Source organism: Dasypus novemcinctus, chromosome 17 (genome assembly GCF_030445035.2).
Source record: "Dasypus novemcinctus isolate mDasNov1 chromosome 17, mDasNov1.1.hap2, whole genome shotgun sequence".
NCBI lineage: Eukaryota > Metazoa > Chordata > Mammalia > Cingulata > Dasypodidae > Dasypus > Dasypus novemcinctus.
The window spans coordinates 94,097,889-94,111,352 of NC_080689.1; positions in this window are offsets into that span (position 1 = coordinate 94,097,889).

Below are 13,464 nucleotides of genomic sequence, written 5' to 3' on the forward strand. Positions count from 1 at the left end.
CTTCCAAAAAATTGAAGAGGAGGGAAAATTACCTAACACATTTTACAAAGCCAACATCACCCTACTAAGGAAGTCATATAAAGATATTATAAGAACAGAAAATTACAGACCAATCTCTCTAAGGAACATAGATGCAAAAATTCACAGCAAAATACATGCAAAGAAAATCCAACAGCACATCGAAAGATTTATACATCACAACCAAGTGGGATTTATTCCTGGTTCAACATAAGAAAATCAATCAGTGTAATACACCACATTAAAAAATTGGAGGGAAAAAAGCACAATCATGTTAACTGATGCAGGAAAGTCATTTGACAAAATCCAACATCCTTTTTTGATAAAAACACTTCAAAGGATAGGAATAGAAGAAAAATTCCTCATTATAATAAAAAGCACACATGAAAAACCCAGACCCAACATCATACTCAATGGGAAAAGGTTGAAAGCCTTCCCTCTAAGATTGGGAGCTAGACAAGGATGCCCACTGTCACCATTGTTATTCAGTTTTGTATTTGAAGTTCTAGGTAGGACAATTAGACAAGGAAAAAAAACCATCCAAATACGAATGGAGGAAGTAAAACTCTCACTGTTCGTGGATGACATGAATCCTGTATTTAGAAAATTCTGAAGTACCCATGACAAACCTACTTGAGCTAATAAATGCATTTAGCAAAGTGGTGGGATACAACATCAGCATGCAAAAATCAGTAATGTATTTGTACTTGAGTACTGAACCATCTGAGGAGGAAATCGGAAACATTCCATTTACAATAGCAACAAAAAGATTCAAATACCTACGAATGAATTTAACCAAAGAAGTAACAGGACCTATATGCACAAAAATATAAAACAATGCTAAAAGAAATTTTAAAAGACCTAAAGAAGTTAGACATAACATTCTGAAGCCATGGATTGGAAGAGTATGTATCATGAAGATATCAGTCTTACCCAAACTGATCTATAGTTTCCATGCAATACCTATCAAAATCCCAACAGCTTACTTTACAAAGTGAGAAAAGGCAATTAACAAATTCATTTGGAAGGGAAAGTGTAACTGAATAGCCATAAGCATTCTAAAAAAAGAGCAATATGGGGGGAATTTTACTGCCTGACCTTGAGACATGTTACAAAGCTACAGTGGTCTAAACAGCATGCTACTGGCTTAAAGATAGACATATCTATTAGTGGAATAGAATTGAGAATCCAAAAATAAACCCTATTTTTGACAAACCTATCAAGTTAATGTTATTGGGACAAAAGAGTCTCTTCAACAAATGGTGCTGGGGCAACTGGATATCCATACCAAAAGAATGAAAGAGGACCCCTATCTCACCCCCTGTACAAGAGTCAACTCAAAATGGATAAAAGACCTAAATATAAAACCTAAGACTATAAAACTACTAGAAGAAATGTAGGGAAACATCTTCAAGACCTTGTAGTATTTGATGATTTCTTTGACCTTACACCCAAAGCATATGCAACAAAAGAAAAAGTAAATAAACAGGACCTCCTCAAAAGTAAACACTTTTGCACCTCACCAGACATTGTCAAAAGGGTGAAAAGGCAGCCACTTCAATGGGAGAAAATATTTGGAAATCACATATCCCATAAGGTTTTAATATCTAGGATATATAAAGAGATGTTACAACTCAACAATAAAAAGACAAACGACCCAATTAAAAAATGAGCCAAAGTCTTGAATAGACATTTTTCAAAAAAAAAAAAAAAATAAATAGCAAAAAAAAAAAAAAAAGAGGAAATGCTCATAATCACTAATGATTAGGGAAATGCAAGTCAAAACTACTATGAGATATCATTTCACACCTATTAGAATGGCCACTATTAAAAAGACAGAGAACTACAAATGTTGGAGAGGATGTGGAGAGATAGGAACACATATTCACTGTTTTGGGGAATATAGAATGGTACAGTCAGTGTGGAGGACTATTTGGCAGTTCATGAGGAAGTTGAACATAGATGTGCCACATGACCCTGCAATACCACTACTGGGTATATATCCAGAAGAACTGAGAGCAGTAACATGAACAGACATCTCACACTGATGTACATAGCAGCATAATTGATCATTGCCAAAAATTGGAAACAATCCAGGTGTCCATCATCCGATGAATGGGTAAACAAACCGTGGTGTATTCACACAATGGGATGTTACACAACTATAAGAAGAAATGATGGAAAGCATATTTGGCCCAATGGAAAGGGCATCTGCCTAGCACATGGGAGGCCCAAGGTTCAAACCCAGGGCCTCCTGACCCATGTGATGAGCTGGCCCATGTGCAGTACTGATGGACACAAGGAGTGTCCTGACATGCAGAGGTGTCCCCCACATAGGGGAGCCCCCCACACAAGGAATGTGCTCTGTAAGGAGAACCACCCAGTGCAAGAAAAGTGCAGCCTGCCAAGGAATGGTGCCACACACATGGAGAGCTGATGCACCAAGATGACACAACAAAAAGAGACACAGATTCTGGGTCCTGCTGACAAGAATACAAGTGGGCACAGAAGAACACACAGCAAATGGACACATTGAGCAGACAACTGTGGGGGGGGGGGTGAAGGGAAGAAAAATAAATTAAAAAATAAATCTTTAAAAAAAAGAAATGAAGTAGTAAAGCGTATGCCAACATGGATGAACCTGGAAGACATTATATTGAGTGAAGCAAGTGAGAAACAAAAGGACAAATACTGTAGTTTGCTTTATTATGAACCAAATATATTGTGTAACATTTTGTATGATTCAAGAAAACTTATATGTATCCTGTACATTGAATTGAGAAATGTATGTTTTTATTCAATTGTGAAAAAAAATAGTGTGAGAAAAATGAGCCTTTGGTGAATTGAATCGATTGTTTATAGCTTTTCAAGATGTGTATTTTCAGTCCCAGCAAAAAGCATGCTATCTGCTGTCTTCCACCATCATTTAAACAATTATAAACAAACAAATTCAAATGAAAAAAGAAACAAAAGAAATGCCCATAATTAAAATATATGGAAAATTTATATTTGCAACCATCTCCACATTTGTAGAGGAAGATGTTTCCCATGTGGCCTCACATCTGTGAGTCAGTTGATATCAGTTCTCTCTGCAGTTTGAAATAATTTGGGCGATTAAAATTCTGATTCCTGTCTCCCATTCCCAGAACTTTACACCCAAGTTGCATACAACAAAAGGAAAAAAGGATAAAAATGACCTCCTCAAGATAAAAAAAAATAACATTTGTGGGAAGTGACTGGCTCAATCAGTTGGCCTCCCATCTACCATATGGGAGGCCTTGGGTTGGCATCCTGGGGCCTCCTTGTGAAGTCAGGCTGGCCCATATGCTGTGGCGACCTGCTGGCCCACAAAACCCATGGAGAGCTGACTCAGTAAGGTGACCCAACAAAAATGGAGACAAGCAAAAACACAGAAGAGTGTACAGTGGATGGACATAGAGAGCAGACAGTAAAGCAAGCCACAAGGGGTGGAGGTGGTAAATAAATAAATACAGACACAAGAATGCACAGCTAATGGACAGAGAGCAGACAGCAAGCAAAAAGCCACAAGGGGGGAGGGATAAAAAATTTGCACTTCAAAGGAGTTTGTTTGGAAAGTGGAAAGTCAGCCTACCCAATGGGTGAAAATATTTGGGGACAATTCTTCCAATAAGGGTTTAATATCAATATATAAAAAATTCTACAACTCAAGAATTAAAAGGCAGCCCATTTTTTAAATGGGCAAGAGATTTGAATAGACACTTTTCCAAAGAGGAAATACATACAAATGGCTAAAAAGCACCTGAAAAGATGCTCAAAATCATTACCTATTAGGGAAATGCTAATCAAACTACAATGAGACACCATCTTATACCTATTAGTTTTGGATATCAAAAAAGCAGAAAACTAAAACAAAATAGAATGATTTAAAAAATAGAAAAAAAATCAGGAAACTACAAGTGTTGGAGAGGGTGTGGAGGAAAGGTAACCATCATACCTGCTGGTGGGATTGTGGAATGGAGCAGCCACTGTGGAGGATGGTTTCACTGTTCCTAAGGAAGAAAACTGTGCAATTGCCATAGGATCACCCTTCTCACTTCTGGGCATATACACAGAAGAATGAAAATAGGGACAGGAACAGATTTATGCACACCAGTGTTCATAGTGGTAATTATTCACTATTGCCAAAAGTTGGACTCAACCCAAGTGTCCATCAACATATGAATGGATATGCAAAAATTTGGTATTTCCATGCAATGGTATTACTCAGCTTTAAGAACGAATAAAGTATTGACATGTGAAAACATGGTTGAACCTTGAAGACCTTATTTTTTAAAACTTTACTTTGTACATTTAATAATTAAAAATATAAGGAATAATAAAAAATTTAAAAATACACTTGAATAAAAACATAAAAGCTTGGTTGAGTCGTGTAAGCCAGTCACTAACCTCACTGATATGACCTGAGCGTATAGAGCCGAGGTTATCAGGAGACAGAAGGGAGGTCCTGGGTGAGTGGATGCTCGCCCTGGGCAGAGCCTGTGCTGAGGTGGATGGGGTGAAGGTGGAGCCCAGATGGGTGGGGTCGACAGTGCTGGAGTGTGAGGCCATCAGGATGTGGGCTGGGTGGGACTGTCGGTGCAACTGCGGGGAGGACTGCAGGAAGGAACAGGCGAGCTCTGGGGAGTGGTGTAGGTCTGTGCTTGAAACTAAAGTGGCGGGAATGTTCTTTTAGCAAATATGGCAGGGGAGGGTCATGGGTTGAGGGTGTCAGTGGTGGGTGATACGGGGGAAAGGGTGCGCCTGGGGCATGCGTCTGTGGAATATGGTGGTGTTCGTCTTGTCTTAGGGTGTTATCTGAGTGGGTGAAGAGTCACACAGTAAACAAGAAAATAATGAACTCCGATCCTGGAGAATCCTGCTACATTCTCAAATAGGCAAGAATCTCTCCATAGGCAGTGCCTAATAAAAGGAAACAGAGCAATGTATGAGACCCTCAATGTTAATGCATGTAACTCTGAACTTTATTTAAAGAATTGAAACTTATTGGTTACTATAAGCTCTGAGTGGAGGGGGAGGGAAGAATAGGTGGAACACAGGGCATTGGAATTCTCCTGCAGGATTTCGCAGTGTCAGATACAGGCCGTTATACACTTTGTCAAAACCTATAAAATTGTATGATGCACAGTGTAAACCCTAATGGATACAATAGAATGGTTAGGAGCAGTGCTTCAATATTTATCAAGTGTAACAAAAGTAAGACACTCATCAAAGATGTTACTAACGGGACAATACACAAAGGGAAGGGGATGGGGTATTGGCATTTCCCTGTATTTCTGTTATGTAATCTAAAACTTCTTTAAAAATAAAGGGGAAAATCAGAAAGAGTAAATATATATTCCACCTATCATTAAAATAAAAAATACATCACCTATCTACAATGGTAAAAAGAACATGATTCTGGCATAAAGATAGACATATAGACCAATGGACCGGAATGGATGGCTCAGAAATAGACCCTCGCATCACAGGTCAGGTCATTTTTGTCAAGGCAGTCAAGCGCCCCCGATGGAGCAGAGCCGTCTATTCAAAAATGGTGTTGGGAGAGCTTGATATGCACATCCAGGAGAAGGAAAGTGGACCCCGATCTCAGTCCTTACACAAAAACTAACTCAAAATGGATCAAAGACCGAAATATAAGAGTAGAACCATAAAACTCATCCAAGAAAATACAGGGATACATCTTCAAGACTTGATGGAAGGTGGTGGTTTCCTAAATTTTCCACTGAAAGCAGGAGCAATGAAGGGAAAAAGGATAAATGGGACTTCCTCAACCCCGGGGCGCGGGCGGGAGACGATGAGGGGGACGGGCCCGGGGCGCGGGCGGGAGAGGAGGGGGACCGACCTGGGGCGCAGGCCGAGCATGCCGGACAGAGGCGCGGTGCTGGCCGCAGCCTGCCTCGGGCGCCCCCTGCCTCTGGCCGGGCCTGAGTCTCTCCTGCTGGGTGGGCGTCGCCCCCGGGGTCGGTCCCCCGGGCTGGGGAGGAGGCGCCGCAGGGGACGCCGGGGGGAAGGGGGGCGCGGGCGGTGGGGGGTAGGAAAGCTGCGTCCCGCGGGGCGGGCGGGGTGGGAGTGGGGCTGGGGTGGGAGTGGGGCTGTGCGTGGTGAGGTGGGCGCGGGACTGTCCAGGGACTGAGCAGGCCGGGGCTGCGCGGAGGTCCTGATGGCACAGCCCCGGGGTGTCCCCGCACATGTGGGGTGTCGGAAGCCGGGAGGAGCCCGTCTGGGTGGGATCAGCGTGGCAGGATCCCTGGGACCCCGTGGGCTGTGGGCAGAGGGCGCCCTAGACCTCTGGGCCGCCGCGGGGTCCCGGGCAGTGCCGGGCCAGCTGGGGCTCCGCAGGGGGCGCCAAGGCCAGGGCACTCTGAGCGCGGGGTCTGCGCGGTTCTGCCGCCGCGGGGTCTCCTCTCCTCCCTCCCCCCTACTCCTTTGCCTGCCCAAAGCCGCCCAGAGCCGGGCTCCCTGCAGCCGACAATTGCGGACACCCCCGCCCCGCCTGGCCCTTGCGCCAGTTCCACTGAGCATCTGTTTCACATATTCTGTAAGATTCTTAAATTGCATTGATCTGGTCTACTGCAGCTCTTCTTTGGTTGCTATTCGCATGGAATACCTTCTTCCAACCTTTCCCTTTGAACCTGATTGTGTCCTTACACTTGAGCTGGGTCTCTTGTAGACAACATATGCAGAGTTCACGTGCTTTTTAATCCCTTCTATCAGTCTATGTCTTTTGCTAGGGGAGTTCAATCCATTAACATTCAGTGCTATTCCTGTACAGGCATGACTTACTGCATCCTCTTGTCCTTTGTCTCTCTGCTGTCATATCGTTCTATTGTCTGTCTTCTCATACTTTAGTTTAGCCTTCCTAATAATCATTTATAAACACTTCTGCAAATCTCTGGCCCTTTTATTTTTACCTTTCAGGCTGCAGCACCCCCTCTAGTATCTTTTGCGAATCTGGTCTTTTGGTAAGATATTCTACGGGTTTTTGTTTATCTGAAGACTTTGAACACACCCTCGTTTTTGGACAGCTTTGCTGGATACAGCATTCTTGGCTGGCAGTTTTTCTTCTTCAGTATCTTAATACATCGTACTCCTTTCTTCTCGCCTCCATGGTTTCTGATGAGAGGTCTGCTTTTAATTTTCTCAAGTTTCCCTCGTATGTGATGCTTTCCTTTTCTCTTGCTGCTTTCAGAATCCTCTCTTTAGCTCTGATATTTGTCTTTCTGAATAGTGGGTGTCTTGGGGGTAGGTCTATTCGGATTTCTTCTGTTTGGGGTGCATTGTCCTTCTTGGATATTGATATTTGTGTCCTTTATAGGCGTTGACAAGTTTTTGAACATTTTTTCTTCAGATAGTCTTTCTGTCCCTTTTCCATTCCCTTCTCATTCTGGGACTCCAATAATAACAAATGTTTGAGTGTTTCCTGTTGTCATTCAAGTCCCTGAGACTCTGTTCCTTTTTTTTTTTTTTTTTTTTGACTGTGTTCTCTTGTGTTTTCCAGTTCAGATGTTCTGTCTTGAAAATCATGAATTTGTCTTCAAGCAATTCAAATCTGCTTTTATGTGCCTCTAATGTATTCCCCACCTCCCTTGCAGCTCGCTTATTGTCTGCTCTGTGACCATTTGCTGCATGCTCTTCTGTGTTTTTTCCTTGTCTCCCTTTTTGTTGCGTCACCTTGCTGAGTCAGCTCTTGGTGGCACTGGTGGGCAGGCCTGCACTCTGTGACACCTGGGCTGCTGGATCTCCGCAGCATGTGGGCAAGCCTGCCTTCACAAGGAGGGCCCGGGACATGAACCCAGGGCCTCCCATATGGTAGACGGGGGCCCAACTGATTGAGCCACAGCCACTTCCCCCTCTAATGTATTTTTAATCTCATCCATTGTGTCTTTCATTTCCATAAGGTCCGTTAGTTTTCTTTGCAGGCTTTCAAATTCTTCTTTATGCTTTCCCAGTGTCTTCTTTTTTTTTTAAGATTTATTTTATTTATTTCTACCTCTCCCCTTGTTGTTTACAATTGCTGTCTGCTCATTGTGTGCTCTCTGTGTCTCTTCATCTTTTTTTAGGGCTCTGAACCTGAGACCTCCCATGTGGGAGGGACACACCGAATCATTTGAGCCACCTCCGCTCCTCCAGGGTCTTCTTATTATCCTTTATTTCTTTAGTCATAGTTTCCTTAAATTCTTTGAATTGATTTAGAAGAGTTGTGTGATTATGACTGACTTATTGTCTTGAATCCTGTATGCCTTCAGGATAAGCAGTTAGTCCTTTTGGCTGGGCCTCTTTCCAAGTATGGCTTTTAATGTTTTTCCTGTTGTCTAGGCATCTGAATATGTTGGTGAATTTACTCCAATGGCTGATTTCTCTCCCTTGCCTATTGCTTTTATGTTTTTTATTTACAGCACTTCTTAGACATTTGATTCAACTTATACACAGTCTTTAAAATTGCCCAACTTATGTTTTCAAAATCAGGCCAAAGACTCACTAGTGGGCACAGACTTTCTCCCAGGGGTTGGATACAGACTGTGTGGAGAACAGTGTTTATCCATGCAATCTCCAGACCAGGCAAGAGATGGTGCTAGTCATCACACCTTTCCAGCATGTCAGTCTCAACTTACCTGTGTTCCTGTGTTGAATTTCCAGATTGGAGGTTCAAAGTGGACTGTGCTGGCAGCATTCATTGAATAAAAGCACCCACCTCTCCTCCCTTTTCCCTTGAAACAGCTGACAGGGAGGAAGATGTCTTTTCCCTCTCAGTTGGCTGTAGTGACCCAGGGGTTTTAACCAAGCTCAATGTCTCATGTGTGTGTGTGGGAGCCCTTCCTCACCACTACAGGGCTTGGTGTCTCATGTTTGTCTTTTCAGTTTCTTCATCTCTCTGTCCCTCACCCTACTTGGAGTTGCACTTGTGTAGCACTGTCTTGGTCTGCTGATTCCCCAAAGCAGGTTCCTCAGCCAGCTTTTGGCTCTTTCTCCACCTTTGTGAGAGCATTTAGCTCTGCCTGTTAGTCCATCACCCTCTACCAATTTAGTTTTTGCCATTATTTCAGGCAGGGAAGAAGGCCTGGATAAACAAGAAATGATACCCATGCAGCATATCTGCAAGAAGAGCACACCCACCATGGCATCAGTGATAAGCTTCATATGTGTGAGAGCTGATCATCCAAATAGGGGTAAGTCATGAATTCAGTGCATTCATCTGAATGCAAGAATATAGAAGATCACACACTTATAGGGATCACTTCTCTCCTGACAAATGGTGAGAGGACAGGCAGCAACTGTCTGGAAGAACAGTTCTAGGGATCTGGGGATCAGGAGAGGGCTAGGCAGCCCCCAGAAAAGAGAGGGGTAAGGAGGAGGAGACTCTGCAGGGAGGGTCTTTGAGTACCTCAGGCCCCTGCTGCTGGAGGCACCCAACCCCACTCACAGAGCACACAGCTCTGGGTCATCCTGTCCCTGGTGGATGGCTATGGAGAGAGGGCTGCCAGGTCCATGTCCCCAGGAAAGGGGAGGGACAGGGACAAGTCTACTGCCAGTTCAGCTTCTGGATGACAAATTTGATCTGCTGGGTGCCACACTTCCCACCCATCCAGACTGGGCATGGCTGTGCCACTGTTCCCACCTGGGTGCTGGCAGAGTGCTAAAGATAGCCTGACTTCTCAAAGCCCCTCCTTATTGACCAGGACTGGTTCCTGTTAATACAGAGGGGATGGATTTGTGTCCTTCCTGGGAAAGCTGAGGGGGCAGCTGAGAGGTAATCAATGTATTTCTACTGTGAGGTTTCGCTCACCCAGAAGGGACCTTTGCCAGGCATTGCTTAGGCACCACCTGATAGGTCATGGTTTCATTGAATGCATTCCCCTCTGGGTTTGAGCAGTGTTTGGGCAGAGAGGTTTGCTTGTCAAAGAGCGCCATCTGCTGTCAGGCCAGGAAAGTGCACACCAGGAAAAAAATAAGAGGCTTCTTGGTGGCTGTCCGGTCCTCAACTTCAAGCCCTTGGGAACTGATCTGCACCAGTAAGTGGGCCCCTGGCCAAGTTTTTCTCATGCACTATGTTTCTATTTATGTAAAATTCCAAAGAAACAAAACCATATTAAGGTTTGAGAAGTCTTTATCCCAGTTTCCTCTGGGGAGACACGGGCCTCATGATTGGGAGAGTCTTGGGGTCCTGATCATGTTCTCATTGTTGATCAGGGAGTGATTTCAGGGGAGTCTTCTCTTTGTGGAAATTCCTGGATCTGTAGACTTATGATTTATGCACATATCTGTTCATAGGCCATACTCCAGTTAAGTTCATTTAACAAATTATATAATAAATAATAATAAATAATCAGCTGATTGATAACTAGGGTGTGTTTCCAGGGGCCAAAAAAATGTGCTTCCTTTCCCTTGGCAAAACCAGCATAACTATGCCTTCTTCCAACTTTTAGCTACTTATGTGTTCTTCTCTTGGTGGTCTATTTTTCTCAAATAATCTGGTCAAAGATCTGATGCCAACCAACCAGAGCACTAACAAAAAATTAGGAGATTTCCATTTCTGATGCTTTTAGTTCTTCCTCAGAGCATGGAAATTCCTAATCTTTAGCTCTTTCTTATTATTATTTGAAATATTATCTCTTTACATTTTAGGATTATGCCTTTTTTATCTGGGGCTGAAACTCAGTTATCAAGAGAAACATCCCATATTTTACTTGGGCCCTTCTTTTCAGAGGATTGCTTTATGCAGATAGGAGTCATCTTTTAATTCTTCACAGTTCTTTTAAAATAATTTTTATTGATACATTTTCATAAATCATAAAGTCCATCCAAAGTGTACAATCAGTGCTATTTGGTATGATCACATAGTTGTGCATTTATCACTTCATTTATTATTAGAGCATTATTCCAATAATAAAATAATAAACAGATAAATAAACAAAAAAACTCTAACCCTTAATAAGCACTTCTCAATCTCTCTATCCTTCATCTGCCATAGTTGCTATTCTGTTTCTGTCTATTTGTATATATATGTATATATCATACTGATGGAGTCAAACAATATGTAATATCTATCTCTAGTTTCTTTCACTTAGTATATTTCATGTTTTTACCATTAATGGAAGATTATTAATATATTCCAAAAACACTACTGCCCATAGTTTGTATTTTTGCCTGATAATTAAATATTTTAACATTAACATACCTTTGTTCAGTTTCAAGAAATAGTTTAATATATGCAATATTACACATACTCATTTCACATGATCCTCCTTCACTATGATATTCATTACCATGTTACATTAGTTAGCTTTCCTTCTGGCCATATACATTACCTAGGACTTTCCTTTTCAGCTACTATCATACCCATAGATGAGCACTTTAGTTACAAACAGGAAGACATGCTTTTACCATTTCTATTCATTTCCAAAGATTTACAAACAATGTTTTTTTTTTTTACCAATTCTGCCCAGATTAAACCTCAGATTTCCCATTCTCAAACCTCATTCTATTTTCTAGTGACCTATATTGTATTATTAAATCCATGAGTTTATACAATATATTTAGCTCATAATAGCACAATCATACAATTATTTGTCCTTCTTTGTCTGGCTTGCTTCACTCAACTTAATGTTCTCCGGGTTCATCATGTTGTCATATGCTTTATGACTTCATTTATTCTTTACAGCTGCATCATATTCCATAATATGTATGCACCAGTTTGTTTATTCACATTTATCGGTTGATGGACACCTGTGTTTTTCATTCTTTTGGCAATTATGAATAAGGCTGCTATGAACATCAGTTTGCAGAAGTCTGCTTCTGTCACTGCTGTCATCTTCCATTTACATACCTTGTATTGCTCAGTCATATTGCTCAGTCATGTCACAAGTCTATATGCAACTTCCTTGGGAATTGTCAAGCAGTCCTTCATAGTGGCTGTGCCATTCTACAGTCCTGTCAACAATGAATAAGCAGTCCTACCTCTGCACATTCTTTCCAACATTTGTAGTTTTCTGTCTTATTAATAGTGGCCATTCTAATAGGTATGAAGTGATATCTCACTGTAGTTTTGATTTGAATTTCCCTAATCGCCAGTGATGTTGAACACTTTTTTGCCACTTGTAGTCCTTCTTTAGAAAAATATCTATTCAAGTGTCTTGCCCATTTTTTAAACAGGTCATTTGTTTTTTTATTGTTGAGTAGTAGAATCTGTATGTATAATGTATATTAAATCCTTCTCAAATATATGATTTCCAGATATTTCCTCACATTAATGTGGCTGCCTTTTCACTCTTTTACAAAACCCTTTGAGGTGCTAGAATAAGTTGAATCAAGAATCAAAGAAGAGCCATCACACAGAGATTGGAAACAGGTATATCCTAGGCAAGATAAAGAAACTGAACATCAGAGTAAGCTCTCCATCATAATTAGATACCAAGACATCAGCAAAAATCTATGAGACATACTAGGAAACAGGAAAATTTGGACCAGTCAAAGGAATAAATCAAAACACCAGATGAGACACTAGATTTGAAACAACTAATAAATGATGTTCAAACCAATCTAAATCTAAATCAATTCAAGGAGCTGAAGGGAAATATGGGTAAAGAGAAAGATGACATTAAGAAAACACTGGATGTGCTCAAAGAATTTGAAAGCTTGAATAGAAACATAAGTGTGTTTATGGGAATAAAAGCACAATGGGGGAAGTGGATTTGGCTCAACTGATAGAGCATCTGTCTACTACATGGGAAGTTCAGGGTTCAAACCCAGAGACCCTTGTGGTGAGCTGACCCACACTCAGTGCTGATGAGCACAAGCAGTGCTGTGCCATGCAGGGGTGTCCCCTGAGTAGGAGAGCCCCACCGGCAAGGAGTGTGCCCCATAAGGGGAGCCATCCTGTGCAAAAAAGTGCAGCCTGCCTTAGAATGATGCCACACACACGGAGAGCTGATGCAGCAAGATGACATGACAAAAAGAGATACAGATTCCTGGTGCTGCTGACAAGAATACAAGTGGACACAGAAGAACACACAGCAAATGGACACAGAGAGCAGACAACTTGGGGGAGAAGGGGAAAGAAATAAATTTTTAAAAAATTAAATAAGACAAGGGATTGAAATCTAAAAAAAAAAAAAGGGGAGACAATGGATGAGATTAAAAATACATTAGAGGGAAGCAGACTTGGCCCAGTGGATAGGGCATCCACCTACCACATGGGAGGTCTACAGTTCAAACCCCGGGCCTCCTTGACCCATGTGGAGCTGGCCCATATGCAGTGCTGATGCATGCAAGGAGTGCCGTGCCATGCAGGGGAGCACCACGCACAAGGAATGTACCCCATAAGGAGAGCTGCCCAGTGTGAAAGACAGTGCAGCCTGCCCAAGAATGGCACTGCACACACAGAGCTGACACAACAAGATGATGCAA